The sequence below is a fragment of the Doryrhamphus excisus genome, linkage group LG12 (genome assembly GCF_037039965.1).
Source record: "Doryrhamphus excisus strain RoL-2023G ecotype Guam linkage group LG12, RoL_Dexc_Guam_v1.1, whole genome shotgun sequence".
Taxonomy (NCBI): Eukaryota; Metazoa; Chordata; class Actinopteri; order Syngnathiformes; family Syngnathidae; genus Doryrhamphus; species Doryrhamphus excisus.
The window spans coordinates 9,994,154-10,015,166 of NC_136368.1; the positions used below are offsets into that span (position 1 = coordinate 9,994,154).

Here is a 21,013-nt window from a genome sequence, read left to right on the forward strand (position 1 = left end):
AACTTTCATCAGACAGCTATACAGTATATCTTACAAAACAAAAAGTAACATTTGTCAAAGAGAAAGGGGAACCTCTTTTCCAGGCTTTGCATGAAAGACTTTATCAGTTCAAACCTGCCTGCCACATCAGAGTAAAATGAATTTGGCTACTCTGAAGTGAAATTATTTTGTGCCATACCAAGCAAAAGTAGATCTGTCTTTCTGGAAACACAACCCCCTTGTTGAAACTGCTGTCTGAACCTACTTGCATCTCCCCCTGATCACTTCTTATGTGGAAAATATAGCTCAGCATGACAGAACATATACTGTATCAGTTAGTGTTTTAACTGATTCGGGCTGGACTTCAAAGTTGCAGTGAGACACTTTTTCTCCAACACAATAAGAAAAAGGAAATGTGTTTGTGTCTGCAGGCAAAGCTTTCGTCTTAGTGGGGCAGATTATCCAAACATTTCATAAGGTTTCCTATCATAACATTTCACTTGGTGATACAAGCACCAAAAATGGCACAGATGACGTTTAGGATAGATATTTTAAGAAAAGTACGATATCCAACATAAAATGTAATATGGCTGCCAATTTTGATGAAGTAGAACTCAAATAAACTCAATATTTTTATGGTCAGAATACCAAAGGAATGTATTATAATTTATTAAATCCAATAATGAATTCCAAATTCCAATATGGACACCATTTTTCAATATGGAGCCTGATACATTACTATAAATTGGTGTTTTTATCAGAAAAGTTGTATGCTTCTAAGCTACCTGGTCACAAAGTTTACTTGTCCTCTGCTATGTATTTGTTACATTACTGTAACTTACAAATATTAATGTTGGTTTGTATTATCTCATGAGAGTGATGTCATAGCACAACCAGGGCACACTGGTGACATCACTGCTGCGAAACTCAGCATGGGGTTCAACGTCGGCTAGTGTACTAAGTGTAGTTGTTATAATTACTAACTGTTGTAGTATTAAATAGGCAACTTAGTATAAATAAGTGTCCCAAATGCTATCTAATAATCTCAACTAGTATAGAAGTGTAGATAGTTGTAGTGTAGCTGTTAGATAGTCGCGCCTGAAAAGACAGGGTGTGCCAGCGTGGGAAAGCCAAGCCAAGGGTAACGGGGCTTTAGTTACCCGCAAGGTGTACAGATCGCACGGGATCTAAACGGTGTTGGATGAACGATCGGGCTAGGTGTAGGGGACCAAAGGGGAGAAGGTCTTGTCAAACAAACCCATCAACTTTGAAAGCCTACAACCTTGTAATCATGAAGAAGCTGACTCCAGGATTTTCACACATGCCCTCCATGCAGCCAAGCAGCAGACACAGTCTGTGTTGATCAAAGCATGTAACACAGACATTCTTGTCATAGGGTCTTTGCGAGTCTTCAAGATGCTGGCTTGGAAATGTTCTGGGTTGAATTCTGCCAGGGGTAGTCCATTAGATGGTTCCCAATTCATGACTTGGTGAGGAACCTTGGCCCAGAGAAATCCAGTGGCATGCTCTTCTTTCATGCCTTCACTGGCTGTGATGGTGTGTCAGTATTTCGAGGTAGAGGCAAGACAACAGCATGGGCAGTTTGTCTTGAGGTGAGCCCAGTGTTCAGGAAACTCAGCCAGTACCCACCTACCATAGAAGATGACATTCTTGAAAAATTTGTTCTCACTATGTATGACAAGCACAGCAACACTACAAAGGTTGATGAGGCAAGACTGCACTTGTTTGGTCCTATGATTCTATCCCACCAACAAGTTCATCGCTTGTTCAGCATGTCAAACGATCAACCTTCCAAGCTGCCTGCATGGGGCCAAGCAAGGGTCTGCCAAATGCATTCTGAAAGCCCTGGCAACTGGGGCTGGAGAAAGCAAGGGGAATTCTGGGAAGTTTTGTGGTCAACTCTTCCACGCATTGATCAGTCCTGCCAGCAGCTGACCAAATGCCGCTGCACTGGTGAATGTCGGGGCCCATGCAAATGTTATTGCTACACTCTGAACTGCACACAACTGTGTTCCTGCAAATGTAAAAAATAAAACAATGATTCAGGCGAAATTCAGTTCAATCTATTGCACTTCTGTCATGAAGAATTGTGATACCATATTGGTAGACAATGTCATTGGAGACATTTATGCAAATCATAAAAGTCAAAAAGATAAAAAAAAAAGAAAAGATAAAAGTCAAATCATGGCTATAACAATTGGTGATATTGAAATTTTGAATACATAATTGGCTTCCTCATGTCCAGAAACATATTTTGATGTACAGATTATCACAATGACTTTATTTTGTCATTATTTTAGTGCAAATACGATTTCGAACAACTATGAATGGTGGCCATCTTGAAAAATGGCGGCTATTTTGTATTTGAAGTTGGATATGGTACTTTTTTGAAAAAGTAGGTTCTATTGCATAAGTGTGCCAATTTTGGTGCTTGTATCACCAAGTGAAATATTGTTTCAGCAATATGCCCCACTACTGCTTAGAAACAAATCGTGACAAGAATACATCAATATGTTTCCCTTTCAGATAGTGTTTCTCCCCTTTTCATTCATTAATTCATACTCGTGTTCATTATTTCATTGTCCTGACTCAATTATCCCTATTAATGAGACAACCTTTTCTCAAGATCCTTTTTAATAAAAATCTTAAACAATATATTACTTTAGAAGGCTATACTTTCAAGCAACATTATGTTCCCCCTTCCCTGCATAAGTTATGAAGCAACATCATGTTCCCCCTTCCCCGCATGATCTATGAGTACATGTGCAAGCGTACCTCATGATACATTCTGTACAAATTGCCGACAAGCGGTTCTAAAACTATTCCGTTCATAATTTCAAAGCCGTGAGAGGTCATAGACCTGACATAACTATTATTATTATTATTATTATTATTATTTTATTAAAAAACATACAAGTCAGCACTATATTTAACCTTCTGTGCAAAAAAAATATAATTCTGATCAAGTTCCAATGAAGGGTACCTAACAGAGGAACATACGAACAACTATTAATCAATGTGTTAAAAATCATTATAACAATGTGTCTGGTAGTCATGTAGCAATCCAATATTGATATACTCTGTCTCATAACGCTCCCAGATAAGCAGCACATTTCAGACTCTTCTCCAACAATTCTAGCTATCAGTGCCGGATCGAGCATGCAGAGCCCACAATCACAACAATGGTAACAAAGTAAGAAGGAACTGGAGCGACATTGACCATAGCGTGTGGCAGTACCCCTTGTCAAGGTCTGCAACTTAGCGCAAAATCTGCCATGCACAACTCCCCAGTAATGGCACAGAACCGGAAAAGTTCAACATGCTCAACCCCATCGCACATCCAAAGTGACACCACAAAACACAGCATGAAAATCCACACCTGATGATCAAAACCTTTACCCCAAATGTGTCAAACGCAAGCCTGCGGGCCGGATTAAATTGCTGGCCAAATCTCAAGGAAAACTGTGTGGAAAATGGCTTTGAGTTGGCCCGCATGACAGGCCTCAACAAACAATGTGCTTCAAACAATATGCATTGTCTAGTACAGGGGTGTCAAACATACGGCCCGCGGGCCGGATCCGGCCCGTCTGATGGTTTGGTACGGTCCGGGGAAGAAAGCTGCATTGTATTAAAAAAATATGAATTTTCTTTAAAATTTGTAGTTCTTGTATTATCCGCTAGGGGGCGCAGTGTTTTAGTACGTGCAGACAACATGAAACCAACACTGCGGCGAAACTAGGACCACCTTGACCTGGTAAAATTGAACGTCTGTACAGCGTCTATTGGCGACAATTGCATTATCTACTTTTCCGTTTGCCTCGCACCCTCATCAGCAAAATGTCTTTGTCAAAAAGGAGAAAAGTAGACACAGAGTGTCGGACTTTTCAAGAAAAATGGACATGGTCTTATATGTTCACGGAGGTGAATGGGAAACGAGTGTGCCTGGTGTGCCAGCAGCAAGTTTCGGTGCTTAAAGAATACAATATTCAGCGCCATTACGAAACTCAGCATGGTGAAAAATACAACAGTTTGCATGGAGAATTGAGAAAACAGAAGGTAAATGAAATGATGGCGCGTCTGAAGAAACAGCAATCTGTTTTCACCCGGAGCCGAGAAGCCAGTGATGCTGCGGTGAAAGCCAGCTACGTAATTGCGAGCCAAATAGCAATGGCATCAAAGCCGTACAGTGATGGAGAGTTCATCAAAAACTGCTTGCTGACGGCTGCTGAAATTGTGTGTCCTGAGAAGCGACATGCTTTCGCCAATATAAGCTTGACAAGAAATACCGTGGCAGACAGGATTTCGGAACTCTCTGCAGATTTGGACCACCAACTAAAACGCAAAGTGGGGTCATTTGTGGCATTTTCTGTTGCGATTGATGAGAGTACTGATATCACGGACGTCGCTCAACTGGCCATATTCATTCGTGGAGTTGACAAGACTTTGAATGTCACAGAGGAGTTTCTCGAGCTGGTGCCGATGATCGACACCACAACAGCTGAGGACATTTTCAGCTCCGTCGTTGGAGCGCTGGACAGAGTCGGAGCGGACTGGTCACACGCCGTAAGCCTGGCTACTGATGGTGCGCCGTCAATGATCGGTAAAAAGGCAGGTGTTGCGACAAAGTTCAGAGATAAAGTACAAGCCGCAAATGGGGGAGGTAATTTTTGGACATTTCATTGCATTTTGCATCAGGAGGCATTATGCAGCAAATCGCTAAGAATGGATCACGTCATGGAGGTGGTTGTCCGAACTGTTAATTTCATCCGAGCCAGAGGTCTCAATCATCGTCAATTTGACAGCTTTCTCAGTGACTGTAACATTATCCATGGTGTGCCTTATCACACGAACGTACGATGGTTAAGCAGAGGTGCTGTGCTAAAGCGCTTCTTTGATTTACGTGATGAAATCGGACAATTCACGGAGAAAAAAGGTAAACCTGTTAAGGAATTACAGTGCCATCTGTGGCTGCAGGACCTTGCGTTTATGGTTGACATCACTGAGCACTTGAGTATTCTTAACAAAATGTTGCAGGGACGCAAAAAAATCGTAACACAGTATTATGACAGCATACGTGCATTCAAGTTAAAGCTCGGGTTATGGGAGACGCAGGTGGCAAGCGGTGACCCTGCTCATTTTCCCTGTTTAAAAGATATGTGCGCAGCAAGCGTTAATTCTGACGTGAAACGGTACAAAGAGAAGATTTCAGGGCTGTTGATGGAGTTTGAGAAAAGATTTCAGGTTTTTAGCGAACTCGAAACAGATTTTGCAGTTTTTCGCTCACCATTCACAGTCAAAGCTTCTGATTTGCCCGTTGCCATGCAACTTGAAATCATTGATTTGCAGTGTGATGTAGAACTGAAGGACAGATTTGCCTCTGTAAGCTTGGACACATTTTACAAGTACCTCCTACCAGGCTATCCCACATTGACAGCACTAGCTGCTAAAACATTGTCCATGTTTGGGACAACCTACCTTTGTGAGCAAGTTTTCTCACTAATGAACATTAATAAAACTAAGCTGCGCTCAAAGCTCACACATAAGCATTTGAATGAGATTCTGAAATTGGCTGCTTCTCAGGACATGATGCCTCATATTGATGCACTTGTGCAGGATAAACGATGTCAAGTTTCAAGGGCAAATTCCAAGCAAGACGAATAATTGCTGTGAAAGTTATTCATTTGTTCAAATTGCTTTCCAGATGTTGAAAAACAGTGTTTTTAAGTTCCACAAGGCTGGTATAAATGTTTTTGGAACATTGTTACTATTTCTGTGATCAGTTTTATGTACAACACACTTAAATATATGTTTAACTGTGTAAAAGTGTTGTTAAAATTGCACATACTTTATTTATGTTCTTATGTTATTCTCTTGTTCATAATATATTGTTCATAATGTAAAAGGAAAATTCTGTTAATAAACATTTTGATAATTTACTCATTCTTTGCACTAATTATTAGTATTAGTGACTAATACAAAGGAAAAAAGTGGGCTTATTGTTAGTTCTATGTAATTTTGCAATGAGTTTACTGGTCCGGCCCGCTTGATGTCAAATTAAGCTGTATTCGGCCCGCAGACCAAAGGGAGTTTGACACCACTGGTCTAGTAACTTTCCCAGTATGAACTGCCCCTCTGGTGTTGCAACATTCAAAGTGGTCACAGTTTTATACACAAACTGCACAACCATTCTTACTATGGGTGCCAGTACCAGACAAAATGATTTAATTGTACAAAATTATTTAATTGTACAAGTCATACTGTAGTATGAACAAAACAACTTTAACAATTACAACCTGTCTCGACAAAATAACACCTTAAAGAGGCATCAGCCAGTCAAAAGTGATCATTCACCAGCTGTCATACAAATTTTGTCCCAGCCTGAAAACACACCGCAGCTGTAGCATTATAATAGTATGTTCAGTATATCCCAGCACTGTGCACAGGGAGAATCAGGATAAAAAGTATGTAGGCCGCTTACTTATCTATTTATATGTGCTTATGTGATATTTGCAACATATGTTTGCAACATTAAACAAGCATGACTGGTATTTGCATGTGCTACATTAACCTGTCGTATTTGTTAAAAGGCTAAGAAGGTTTCAAGTAGGTGTTTTATATTTTCAAAATCAAGAAATATGCAATAGTTGAAAGGTTCATAATAAATGATAAGAATGACACAAAGGGGGAGGAGGATCCTGTTCGGCCCTAGTGCATTCAAAACTCATGTTCGATGAAGGGAACATGGCCAATTAACATGTCTGACCACACAGCCACTCACTGACTGTACATTACAAGTCTCACAAACACCCCATTAAACTAAGCAGATTATCTATTCTTGTCTGTGTTTGCTCACTGCAGCTTGAAGCAGCTTTTGTTAAAAATAGACACTATTTTACGGAGCATAACAGAGAAACTGTTCTTGGCGGCAAGTCTAGTAGGAACGTAAGCAGTCGCTTCATTTTCCAGTTCTCTGTATGATGCAGCCATTCATGAGTGAATCCATTGCAGGATTATGGAAGTGATAAATACAAAAGACAATGAATTCTATGTGAAGCAACCCAGGAGAAGTAATCAGGGGTTGAGATGGAAACGAGGCATAGAGAGAAGCAAACAAACAGGCAAGAAAAATAGGAAGAGCAATGCAGCTCTGACGAAATGATGAGTAGTCGGTGTACCCCGGGATCAACACTCATCATGAGCTTCATGAATACGTTCCCATTTACCTTAATCATGGACCACATTAGTTTAATTTTACTACAAAAATCCACTGCTAACTGTCACGTTAAAGTATTATCATCCGAATGGGTTGTAAATATCTATGCAATGTATGCAGTACGTATTCATTTAGAATTTTAGTCAACATTATATACTACAATGGGACCCACTTAAGTCGGTCTCACATATTTCGACAACCCGTCTATGTTGACCAACTGATGAAATTGCGGTACAAACTACTGTATGTTCAAAAATCCTGTATTATTGCCCATTTTCATGTCTCTGGTGAAAGTTACAATTAGCAATCCATGTAAGTGTCAATCAGCCCTCGGCTCTGCATTAAAAACCAAAATGACTTGCCCATGGGGAATCCTTAAGGTGAGAACTACTTGCCCGAACTTGCCCCATGTAAAATGAAAAGACTGCCATAATGAGAATTTCAAATAAAATAAATAATACCTTACACATCGTAGTCGTAGTAAGCAGTGATATTTATAAGTTGTGCACCACAATGAAACATTATTGAATAGACACATTTGTGTACTAGTAAAGTGTTTTTAATCCAGAAAAAAAGCTCAATGGTCAAACAATAATTTGTGAAGCAAAGGTGAGGAAAATACAGAGAAATGGAAGCGCTAGATTTTGTAGCTTGTGCAAAATCAGCACTTGGTATTGGATCTAATCGGTGGTGTTTCATTGTGACCACTTCAAATTGTCACAGCAATGTGATTCACTCACCTGTGCCATCATTTGATTTGCTGCCGCTAATAAAATACTTGTTTAGGAGGCACTGGTTCATCACTTTTTGCTGTTTCCTTCAGAATTAGACGATGTTGGCCGCAACGCCATGATGGATGTTTTCGTAGTCAAACGATCGCTGATTGGTTGATCGCGAACAACGGGTGTGGGTAAAACGCGGACTGTGGATTACGGACCGCGGTCTAAATAAACGATTCTGATTGGTCCATTTCAAGATTTGCAAGGATTGCTTTGCAAATTACCACCGGAATTACGCAGTCCGTGTTTTACCAACACCCAACAAGAACCGCTTTAAAAAAAACTCTTGGCAGTATGGCATGCCAAAGTGCACTTGCCCGATGGGAATATCACTGATTGGATTTACTTGCCCCAATTTTGTTTTAACTTGCCCCGGGCCATCAGTACATCGTTATTGTCGAGCCCTGAGCCAGTCCGAGGGGCATCATTGTGAGTTCAACTGTAGTGGTAGCTGATGCAAGACAAACCATTACATTGGTTTTCAGGGCTGTGCACAACCCCATTTCGAGGCAACCCTCTTCATTGCTGGGCGATACACCGCAAATCCTGAGTAAATTGGGCCGGTGGGCTCTAAATTGCAAAAATATAAAATGTATCCCTTGCATTTAATGCATGAGTACCTTAATGTTCCATAAAGTCTGAGTTATATCGAAGACTGTGGGGTCATTTGAAGTTTTAGTAACTTCTTTTCTTTATATATCAAAAAGAGACACATTTCAACTCTCTGCAGTATCTGTTCTGGTTGAGGTTTTGTATTGAATGCGGCACATTTTTATAGCCTTGGGTCGTACTATGTTGTGCTGCCAGCTGGGCCTGGTCTGTATGTTCTGCTTCTCTTATCTACCACTTCCAGCATGTTACATTCTGGAGCTAAGCTATACTTTTTTCAAGATTGTTATATCTGTAGCTCCACAGTGTGAGAAAGCAAAGTGGATGGTTTTACGTTTATGTTGCTGTCACCATAAACTAAAATGGTGATAAATTGTCTTTCAATATAGAACTTGATGCCTAGTGTTCAACCAAAATGAACATTTTGTCTTCATTTGCATTTTACTTTTCTTTTGTCATCTTCACTATTAGGGGGTGTTTTTTGGGGTTAGCTTGCGTGGTTCTGTGTGCGCGACTCGTCCTCGAATGAGTATATTTTTACCATGTTGTGTAAAGCCATAAAGGCTTTAATGTAAGGGACATTTTACAGTGCCCGGTGACAACATGCAGGTTCTGAGTGAAAAAATACAAGAAGCATGTTTATTTTTTAACGTAGCTCCTCTTAGCCCTAAATACACAGTTGCTTCCAAAGTATTTATACTTTTACCATACAAGCTGGAAGTAGTCAGCTTCAGTCAATTTGAGGCAACCTTTTGATGGTTTAAGTAACTTTTCACATGCAGCGATCCGGACAACTACCTCACCCATGGTGTCAAACAAACACAAGTCAACAAATAACTGACACGCATGATGTTTAACATGCTCCTGAAAAAAACGACACAAGCACATATAGCCGATTGTATGACACTAATACAGATGAAATGAGGCAAATAATTCCCGGTGGACTGTTAAAAATGTAAAATAGTGTGCATGTATCAACTATTTAGTCTGGGCCCCTCACCAATTTTGTTAACTCAATGCGGCCCGCAAGTCCAAAAGTTTGTCCAACCTGTGCTAGACCCGCATACATTCCTGATCAAAAGTTGAAAAATGTACATTTTGCACTGTTGTATCTTAAGGTTCTATGTAGCGTGAAAAGAACAAATGGGAGTGCGACCTAAGCCATTTTTGAGTAAGCAATTTATTGCCATTAAACCATAGGCTGTTCATCAGCTGATCAAACATAAATTTTTTATCAAACTTTTGGTTTGTGTAAAAATGTGTATTCAATATCATTTTCTGTCAAAAAAAAGCATTCTCTCTTTAAAAGTGTTCAAATTGTTGAGCTGCATAAGCAAGGCCTCTCGCAACGTGCCATTGCTGCTGAGGTTGGACGCAGTAAGACTTTACATTGGCGGGACATTCGTGTTCATCGACTGTACAGAGACAACATTCCAGACACAACAAAACACATCACATACAACAACAGTAACAACACACAATCAACATGACAGCAACGGCAACAGCAGCAGCACAGTAACAGGCCAGACAGATTATTCGAGGCGACTATGGCTGCAGGGATCAGGCTTTTCCCAAGACAGGTCCCTGTGAATCTAACTGTTCTATGTCTTCGCACTGAAGGTCGTGGGATGAGGTATTGATGCAATGGGTGGGTGATATCCTCTGTTATATTGTTTGCTATGTAGTTTAATTCTGCTGCGTTGGGGGTGGCAAGACTGATGATTTTAGCAGCTGTGTTGAGGTGATGTCCCTTCTAGATCAGCAGGTGTTTCCAGAGGGATCTGAGGTTCACAAAAAGGATCCTAGCCTGGGGAGTCCAGGTGCTGGATGAGGAGGTGCAGCAGACAAACCACAGCAACTTCTGTGCCCCTCTTTGCTTTTGAGTGCAATGTTGGAGAGAGCTCCATAGCACAGGTCTTAAGCACCCTGGCTGGAATGGCATCAGGCGCTGGAGCCTTGCCTGGCTTGCAGCAGCTCAGTTGGCATCGTACCTCCTCTTCTGTGAAAGGGGCCGGTTCTTCAGGGTCTGGTGGTGGGAGGGACCTAAGCAAGGCTGGCAGACTGATGAAAAGTCCTGGTTGTCATAATGAGCATAACATGTATTCAGATGTTTGGTGAAGTTTTCCAGGTCACTGACTGTACATTTGGATTTGGGTGACATCCTCTCAGGGTTTTCACTTTCTGGAAGACTCGCTTGGTGTTCATACTACTGAATTCTGTTTCAGGTGTGTTTGTTTAATCCAGTTTTGCTCTAAAACCTTGTTTTCTTTTTTTCCGGTTTGTTGCCTTGATGCTTTTAAAAACTTCTTAAAAGAGCCTGAGAGTTTGTTTGTTTGTTTCGGCTTTTTCCTGGTTTCGGGTTATGGAAAAAGTCAAGTGGTAGACCCATAAAAAATGTCACCGGCCCTGAGTCGGAAGATCCCATTGGTTGTCCATCCAGAAATGGAATGATCCTTGGCCCAAATGATGGTTGTTACTGGTACCGAGTGTAGACCAATAACTATCGTATGGAACAAGAGAACGTCTTGAAATGTCACGTCTTTCAATCCCACAACCCCACCCCGGAATTTTCCCAAGACCACCAAACATACGACATTGAAAGGTGGAAGAAAGAGACAGTGGATGGCCTTTGTGAAGCCATCTTCACCACTTGGAGCAAAATTCCGACAAGCCTCCTGGAAACATTGGCATCCAGCATGCCCAAACCAATTTTTGTGGTCACTAACAAGAATGGCGCAGCTACTCATTACAGAGTCCTTTTTTTATTACAATTTTAGATCTATTGTAGGGTGGTTTGGGATTTTGATAAGCTGATGAAGTCTTATTTTCAGTTTCACAATTTCATTTTCTTGCTAATTACCTCAAAAAGACAACAGAGCAGGTAGGCTATGTGTACAAGCCATTTTTTTCATTCATAGATTGCTAAAAGATTCAAGATGTTTATTGTCATGTGCAACAGCAGGAACACAGTGGTTAACACAGAGCAAAGAGGTAGCACCTTATTTAGTTTTAGGTGAAAAGACTCTGCTGAGCTGGATGGCCTCACAGGCAAAGTGATTAACATCCATCACTGTCTGCTGCTCTCTGACTGCGGGGCAACCATGACAGATGAATTTAACCACAATCAGGGATGAAATGGCAAAGCAAGGCAGACAAAGACGGAAAAACACAGAACAATAAGCCTGGACATGAAATTGTTTTTTTAAAGGTTACCAGAAAAAAGAAAACTCTACTTTGGGAAAATAAAGTGTAAAAAAAGGTCTGAACAAAGTAAAGTGTGTGTGTGTATATATACGTGTGTGTGTATATATACGTGTATATACGTATATATATACTATATATATATGTATATGTGTATGTATGTGTGTGTGTATATATATGTATATGTGTATGTATGTGTGTGTGTGTGTGTATATATATATATGTGTATGTATGTGTGTATATATATGTATGTGTGTATAGATATATATGTGTATATATGTGTATGTGTGTTTATGTACGTATATATGTATGTGTATATGTGTATATGTGTGTGTGTGTGTGTATATATATGTGTATATGTGTATACGTATATGTGTGTGTATACACACGTGTGTGTGTGTGTATATATAGATATATATGTATGTATGTGTATATAAGGTGTGCAATGATACAGTAGTTTCACAGTGCAGTTCAATATACTTTATTTACACATAAATATCAATATCAATTTTTTTTCTGTTCATAAATAAATATTCATACCTTTTACCAAACTCAGCTGCACAGTGATCAAGTGGTTAGCATGTTGGATTTAAGCATGGCACTATAAGACATTAAACATTAATTGTGTAACTGTTTGATTTGGCATAAGTTGATGCCATGCCTGTTGAGTGCAGTGCACGGATTATGTCACCGCCACGCTTTATACTGGATTGATACTGAGTGTTAGACCACATTGAGACATACAAGTGCTTCGAAAGTTAAGTCCAACGTTAAGCCTTTCAAACCACTTGCCAAGGTCTGTGGGTCAATCACAGATTTTGTCTTGACTCAATGCTAAAGCAATAGCAAACAAAGGCACTATTTCCCGGTATGAAATGTGCTTGAATTTCTTTAATACTTGGGGTAGAGAAGTGATTGAGGTATTGAGGTATAAGTTCAAGCTATGATTTAATAAGAGAATTAATAAGAGACTAAGATTTATTTCAACCTGTTAATTCATTCATTGTTAATTCAGCCTGAAGTGTTGGTTGCACTTCATTGAAATGTGAATGCAATTGTCATTAATTGTTTTTTACTTGTTTGTTTATATCCATAATTAATTCATGCTCGATTCCCTTACAAAAATAATTGGGAATCTAGGAAACCCTGCACTGTCCAGTATCCAGGTATTCATGTAGGTATTTATTTCTTAAACAGTCAGACTGTTTGGCTAAAAAGTTACTCAATCGTTTTGGATCATATTAATTAATATTGCCCCTCGTGATACGAATTGAATCATTATTACAATGAATCATTACACCCCTGCAAACTACGGTCATGTATACATCCAGTCTGCCATGAAACATTCATTCATTCATTTTCTACCGCTTATCCTCACGAGGGCCGCAAGGATGCTGGAGCCTATCCCAGCTGTCTTCGGGCGAGAGGCGGGGTGAGCCCTGGACTAGTCGCCAGCCAATCACAGGGCTCATATAGACGAATAACCATTCACACTCACATTCATACCTATGGACAATTTGGAGTCGCCAATTAACCTAGCATGTTTTTGGAATGTGGGAGGAAGCAGAAGTCCCCAGAGAAAACCAACGCATGCATGAGGGTGGAATCGAACTCGGGTCTCCAAGCTGTGTGGCCTGCGGGCTAACCACTCGGCGAGAGTGGCAAAGAGGGAGGAGAGAAGGCGTGAGAGGGTCTAACACAGCCGAGTGTAATCTTAACCAATCAAATGAGCACCTGTCATTGTCTTTAAATGCGTCGGACTGGACTGCGCATCAGAGGCCAGTGTTCACCACATATGCCACCTTGTGGGACACGTCATCTGTCATTTAACTTTCAGGAGACAGTTAAATTAAACACATCGGGCTAATCCAAGCATCTTACTTGCTGTGCCTCGAAATTAGAGCCCACCACTGATTTCTTGCATCTGACTGATTCAAATGTTTTTGAAATTGTTCTGAAATTTGAAATTGTTTGATAGATAAATTATATATAGGACACTGAATTGATTGCAATTGCACTATTAAGTTGTATTGAAGACGTTTGGTCACTCATCTGAGCAGGATTCATCAGTTCATGTGACTATACAGGACAGAATGAATACAAAAGATTGCAGGCATTAGGATTTATGGTCGAGTCATGCCAAACCACCAACAATAATATCTGAATTAGCCATGGGAACTCGTCATATATATGATGAGCATTTATTTAAACAGCATTTATTAAAATTACACAAATGTCAGACAATAATTTGTTCCACCAACCACAATGGCTGCCAAATAATAGCATTATGTAAGTGGGGGATGTGGAGGATTATTCAAGATGTCATTTCTTCCTTCAGGGGGGCAGAATATTTTTTGCACAGTTTTAACATGGTGTTTTTTAATGATTGTATTAAGCAAAGTACATGCATACTAATCTATATGACAAGAATAGAAGTTGGTATTGGCTGTATACAGTACACTATATTGTGTACTGTGTTATGTATTGTTCGCAATGTGTAGTATATGTATATATGTATTAGAGCTCTACCAATATATTGATAATGACGAAATATGACATGACAGATTAATCAATATCGCTGAAAATATACTCAATATTTTCCGATATATAGCTTTTCTTTGCTGCGCCGCAACTCTCTCCTTGTGCCAGTCTATGCTGCTCGTTCCCTGCTGCATGGCTCCTCCCCCTCACACCTCTCACTCTGTCTGTCACTCACTTTGTCCAGTTAGGAGGCAAAACGGAAAAGAAACTGACCATGGAAAGCTGTGACTATGTAAAACAATATACATAACACTACACTTTAGTGCCACACTGTCAAGAACATTCCGCTTTTAGAGAATGTATTACATTCATCCATTTTCTATACCGCATATCCTCATGGAGCCTATCCCAGCTGACTTCGGGTGAGAGGCGGGTACACGCTGGATTGGTTGCCAGCCGATTGCAGGGCACGGTACGCATTAAAGCGCTTCGTATTACAGCACTTCGATGTCCTTATGCTGACAGTCAATATCTCGGAAGACGCATTGAAAGATGCTGGTAAAATGTAGTATTCTACACTGGTCCTTTGTGAATGGTCTTTCCCTTGTATAGTGCTTTTTCACCTCCAAGGTGCTCAAAGCGCTTTGACACAGTTAGCACATTAACAGACTGATGACGCAGCACTCGGAGCAAATGGGGGTTCACTATCTTGCCCAAAGATACTTCAATAGCAGGTGGGAGATGACCACTCTGCCAATTGAGCCAACACAGGGTCACCTTTTTGTTTTGTTTTGTTTTTTACAATTTTTGTCTCTCTGCAAACACGGTGGCTGACATGCAAAATCTGTTTTTTGGTTCATCTCGCTGAGCTTCAGTAGAGCTACCCTATGCTGCCAGTCATTGTGCCACAATGACACATACCTCGCTGGGTTTATAAAGGCTCTCCAACATAAAGAGGGCTTTTGGAAAATTCTCAAGTTTGGGCAGTAAGCCAATGTGACACAAAGCCTAAGTCTACAAGCTAGCAACAATAGAAACAACTGAGAGCAGCCCTGTTGATTAAATTTCCAGATATTTCCTTTTAAACTGTGCCTCATTTTGCGGCCAGCAGACTATACAAGTCTGGTAAGTTTAATCAACAGCTTTGTTAAACACAGGAAATCAATGAATCGGCCCAAACCTGCACAGGGAAGGTATTATGCATCAAAAGGCTGAAACACAATGTCAGTGGCCAAAAAGCTCAGTGCTGACTGTGCTACTGCTTTCCGACGGCACGCATTTACTGCTTTTCTTGGGGCGTCAGCACTACCCTTGACAATTGATTGAGCCACACAGCATATTCCAGATGACACGTTAAGACATTAGGCAGGCAGCACACAAATATTAATTATCTTGACATAGGCGAGACACTGGCAGGCGTTTAACTTATTTAAAGCTTTTTTTTTGTTTTGATGTAATCATGATAACGCTGAGGAAGGCAGTCATCAAACGCCCTCTAATCTTGCCGTTTTAATTATCCACAAGTAACAAATGCAGAGTCTTAGTGGATTAAACACTCTTTCATGTTTGCCACCGTGCACAGAGTTGAAAACACTTCAGTGAGCTGATATCAAACCACTCAAACCGGGAAAAATGAAGCTTTGGATGACAGTAGAAATAGTGTACATGGATTCAGAGTAAAGACGTTATCACTCACTGTATAATCTTGTTGATGGATGAAGCCAGAAACTTGTTACGCAAGCAGATCAGAAGTGCTCATGTCACCGACGTAGCAATATTCACACCCTCTCAGATGGAATGAGTTCATGTACCATTGTGATCAGACTAAATATTTCAGAAGAGGAGACTTGACAGACAAGAGGCAGGTGACACTGACCTGTTTTTAATTTCCTTGTAGGAAGGATACAAATATTTGCAGGTGACAAGATCTGGGGGGAAAAAAGCTACAAGCTGGTATGGTTGAACAAAAATGCATTTTACCTTTATTGTTACCTTATTGCATGCAATAAATGGAACTAGTCCTGTCACAATAACAATAAATAATAATTAATAATAATTGTGCTACAAATTATTGTGGATAATCAATATTATTGACCATTTTTCATGAATTATATGGCATAATAATGCGAGTATATCATATGGAGAAAACACAACACAAAACAAGAAATAAAATCCTGGGATCCCAAGTCTAGTGTAGTAAAGAGAGACAAGGGAAACAACACACTTGCATATGTCAACTCATCAAAGTCGCAAAATTATCCCCTCCATTTTTATTGATCGTTCCATTAATCGATTTATCATTTATTGTGACAGGCCTAATGGGAACTGAATAACATTCACCAGAAGGTTAAAACTACATTATTTGAATGTGTTATGATTAGAGCTGCAACGATTATCCAATTAATCGACAATAGGTTTGGGCGATCTAGACCTTTTGTATATCACAATATTTTGGGGAAGTATCACGAGGTGAAACTGCTAACTTTGCTACACATTGCCACTAATTCAACAAACTGCAATGCTTGTGATTAAGAAAGATGTAGTCACCCATGCAATTTTAACTGCATATGGAAGATATTTTTAATGACAGTTCTATTTACACAATTGGACGACAAACAGCGCTTTTATTTTGAAGGTTGGTAGTATGTCCTGTGTGTGTTGAGAATGTGTGTACAACAAGTTGCAACAAAATGGAGATGTACATAAAATATCCTGATTTCAGCCTCTCAAACATGACTATTTTTTATGTCCTTAGTTATCCCTGAAAGCACTGGGTCAAAACATGGCTATTAAAAGGGGGCCTATTGTGCTTTTTCCACTTTTCTGACCTTATAATGTTTTTAGAATGTTGTATTCTTGTATTAAGCTATGGCAAAGTGTCAGAAAATTAGGTTTGCACATTTGGAAGTGAGCCCTGAGAGATGTATTGAGAGGGTTCTGCACACTCCATTTTTTCTAACTAGACTTTCTTATATGGGCAGCATATCACCTGATCTCAGTAAATGCTGATTTCCGTATTCAGAAGTTCTCGGGAGTGCAGTACGACATTAAGGTTGATGACTTGGGTATGGACTATTCTACATTAGACACTTGGTGTCAGTAATTGTTCGGCTGAGACCACCACTGCACATGACTCGAACAACTGCCTTTTACTGCAGGTTCAAATTATCTCACAATTAATAATAACATAATAATAATCAGACTCATAATAATGACGCAAGTTACTGTTGGGGCCATGGCCCATAACAAGCTAAAACCTAACTCTGAACCCCCGATGTCACTTCCTGTCTGTCAACAATTCTGCTCCCTTACAAGGCAAACTGTGTTAAATGGCTTATTTTCTCTGATTATATTATAATTTGACTCTATGGATGTTAATTAATGCCTAGATAGTTTTAATAAGGTTAAAACATATTTAGAAGATAGTTTGCTTGATCTTTGACAGGCTAAATTTCAATAAGCTTTGGCGAACAAGACCGAGGTGTGGCACCTATTAAGGTGAAAAAATGTGCATTGGGCAATTTGCAAACACCTTGACAAATATATCTGGAGTTGCCAGATTAATGGCAGTATGTTTAAAAAAAACTCTAGCAATGAAGTATCGATGGCCACAGTGACCACTGCTACTACAGAAGATAAATTCATTCAGGCCTCTGCATGTGCTGTGTAGTAAATCGTCATCTAACGCTTAGCTCTGCATTTTAACAGTGCAAGAATATTAACAATTAACATATGTTATATGAATGAAGGGCATGGTTTATAATTTTACTTTCAAAATAAATAACAAAATAATAATAAATATATCTAAATATGAAATATAACTTAAATAAATAAACTTTGAAAATACATGCAACACACCAACTCACCAAAATACTGCTTATGGTCACCAAACATTAAGCTAAGGGAAAATAGCAAACAAATGAGAGTCTAACAATCCTAGCAGAGCAAAGAGTTTGTATGAATTCCCCTTTTAAAGACATAAACGCTAAACTTTTAGAAGCACAATATATCCCCGTACATTCTTAATTTAGATTAATGGCCTTGCAAATTCACAGAATTTTGGTCCAAAAAAATTGTTCTCCATGAAAATAGGCCGCATACTGCACCGAAAAAAAAATCTAATTTCCCCAAATTGGAAATAATTTATCAATCCGTAATAATACAGGCAAAATGTACAGCATACCACAAAAGCCCTCAATTCTTACACGTATGTGTTATGCTTCACTGATCATGTGTGTGCTCTAAAGATAAAAAAACAGCTTTAAAAAATACAGCTCATTACTGCATGTATGGGACTTCCTTATTCTACCAATGAAGCCATCTGTATAAGTAACTACACTCTATCTATATATGTGATGTGCATATACATAACATTGTTATTATTAAGTCACATTGTTACGCTGATTGAAGTACATTACTAGCACACTTAGACATAGCACTCCTAGTAGCTACTAGCCGGCTCGAGACGAGCTTCACCATAAACTCGCCCAAACCGCATCAGCACCGCGCTTAGACAACTACCATTACCTGCAGTTAAATCTGTTTTTATATCCGTAAAATGCACAGAAAAGAGAAGGACATATGTGTCGTGTTGGCAGGGGAACTGTCAGGGTGGGCGGGGAACTGTCAGGGGGGACGTGAGAGGCTTTCATTTTAATGCAGACTTACATGTAACATTTGTAACATGTACTCAGCATGCAATTTGACTCTTGAATATGCTTGTATGCTCTCCATTTTGTTGCATTTTCCTGGTTTAATTTTTAAGTTCAGTCTACAACAGTCACTTTTATTGGATAATGCTGATCCAAACATCAACATCCTTATGTTTAAAGACTTTTTTGTCTATTCACTGGTATCTGTGGTTTACGTATGTCAAGTGTTTACAGTAATACCTCATTTATCTTGGTTAACTGGTTCCAGACCCAGCTGTTATGAGTGAATTTCTGTGACGTATGAATCCTGATTCATAAATGGAGCATGTTTCTAACTAAACAGCATCAAAAATCTGTTTACAACCTTATAAATATGGTTTTCAACATTATTAGAGCACTCTAGACATGACCTAACACCCCTATAGTCACCTTTTTACTTGCATTACCCAAAATAGTAAAAGATAAAAAAAAAACATTTAAGACTTGAGCTTAATATAATGTGTTCCCTAGAGGATCTGAAAGAGAGGCGGCCAAGTCAGAGTTGAGTTTCAGCTTTGCCCACAAAAGTAGCCTGTGTTTTGATTTGGGATTTTTATTTAGGATTATGTTGCTTATCTGAGATAATTAAAACCTGCAATAAAAGTTTGTCGTTCTGGCAAATCTGATCTTTGTCTCATCCAACATTACAGTACCATTACTGTCACCTAGTGGCCACTGTAGTATACTACATTTCATCAACATCTCTGAATGGTCTGGTGAACTAGCGCATATTGCAACACTTGGTTATTTATGCATTTCAAAACTAATAACAGGCCGTATTCAATCACGAAATAGTATGACGCTTATCCCCACTCGAGTTGTGGATATGCTGGAGCCTATTCCAGCTGTCTTTGGCCAGACACCCTGGACTGGTCGCCAGCCAATCACAGGGCACATATAGACAAACAACCATTCACACTCACATTCATACTTATGGACAATTTGGAGTCGCCAATTAACCTAGCATGTTTTTGGAATGTGGGAGGAAACCGGAGTCCCCGGAGAAAACCCACACATGGGGAGAACATGCAAACTCCACACAGAGATGCCCAAGCGGAGATTCGAACATATATTGACGTGAATTCGGTGCTGCGGAACATGCAGACAGCCTACCAGTGAGAATGCAAGTATCCGTAAAGCCTTAAAGTAACATTCTGATCTTTTTCTGTCGACAGGACGACAGCAGCTTTAAGCCCATCTTGCCAGGACTTGCGCAACAAAGTTAGAAAGGACTTGAGCTGCTCAGTAACAAACCACCACAAGCGGAGAGCAACAATGTCAACTTCCCACTTTTTATTACCCAGCAGAAAAAAACAGAAGACAGAAGATACACAACAGAACAGAGTTACACACGCCGAAAACTCGAAGAAAGCATCCGAGGGGCAGCAGTGAGTGAATAAAAGGGGGACAAAGACGGTCGTCTTTACTCACAGTGGAACGCGTAGAACACGTAGAAGTCCAAGTATTCCAAGGGAAAACAAGCTAGCCTCTCCGGCGTCTCCTGCCCTGCTCGCCGGTCACATCCAACCCGTTACTGCCCTCCTCTTCCTCTCCTCCTCTTCCTCCCCTCTCATGCTTAATGACGTCACTGAGCACTCAGCCTCCACCTCCACTGTTTGGTTGTAACTTGAATAATAGATATCAGAAAAGGAATGAGCAGCCCCCCCCCCCTCCAAGTGGTATGTAAAATATAATAGTAATAACACATGAACCCATTTTGATGCAATTTGATCCCATGATACTGAAGGTAGTGTCAGTGAAGCATCATTAACAGTGTGATGGGATGACATGGTGGTGTTCTTGACAGGAAATGGTCTGAGGCTCCCCGGCTTGCAATATTATGAAAGTAGTGGTTGTCAATAGCCAACATTGAGCTGAGTTGTATTTAACTTAAATTTTGATTTGCAATACTGTCGAGAAACTGATATCTATCTATGATAATATATTTCCCCAACAAAACGGAGAGCAGTGAAGCATACCAGCGTATTCAAATTGCAAGCTGAGCACGACAAATTCAGACATGTTGGCAGGACAGCCCT

At 39.9% G+C, this 21,013-nt stretch overlaps 1 protein-coding gene across 3 annotated transcripts in view; it reads right to left on the bottom strand.

The window, feature by feature from the left end:
- The window catches only part of gulp1a (GULP PTB domain containing engulfment adaptor 1a), a 51,554-nt gene extending 30,994 nt beyond the window's left edge, over positions 1-20,560 (bottom strand). For 2 of the 3 annotated variants that reach the window (XM_058082045.2, XM_058082044.2), the window contains exon 1: positions 20,406-20,560. The gene's annotated coding sequence lies outside the window, so the exon portion shown is untranslated. The remainder of the gene's footprint in view (positions 1-20,405) is intronic. The other variant, XM_058082046.2, reaches the window with a different exon arrangement.
- Between the last annotated feature and the right edge of the window lie 453 nt (positions 20,561-21,013).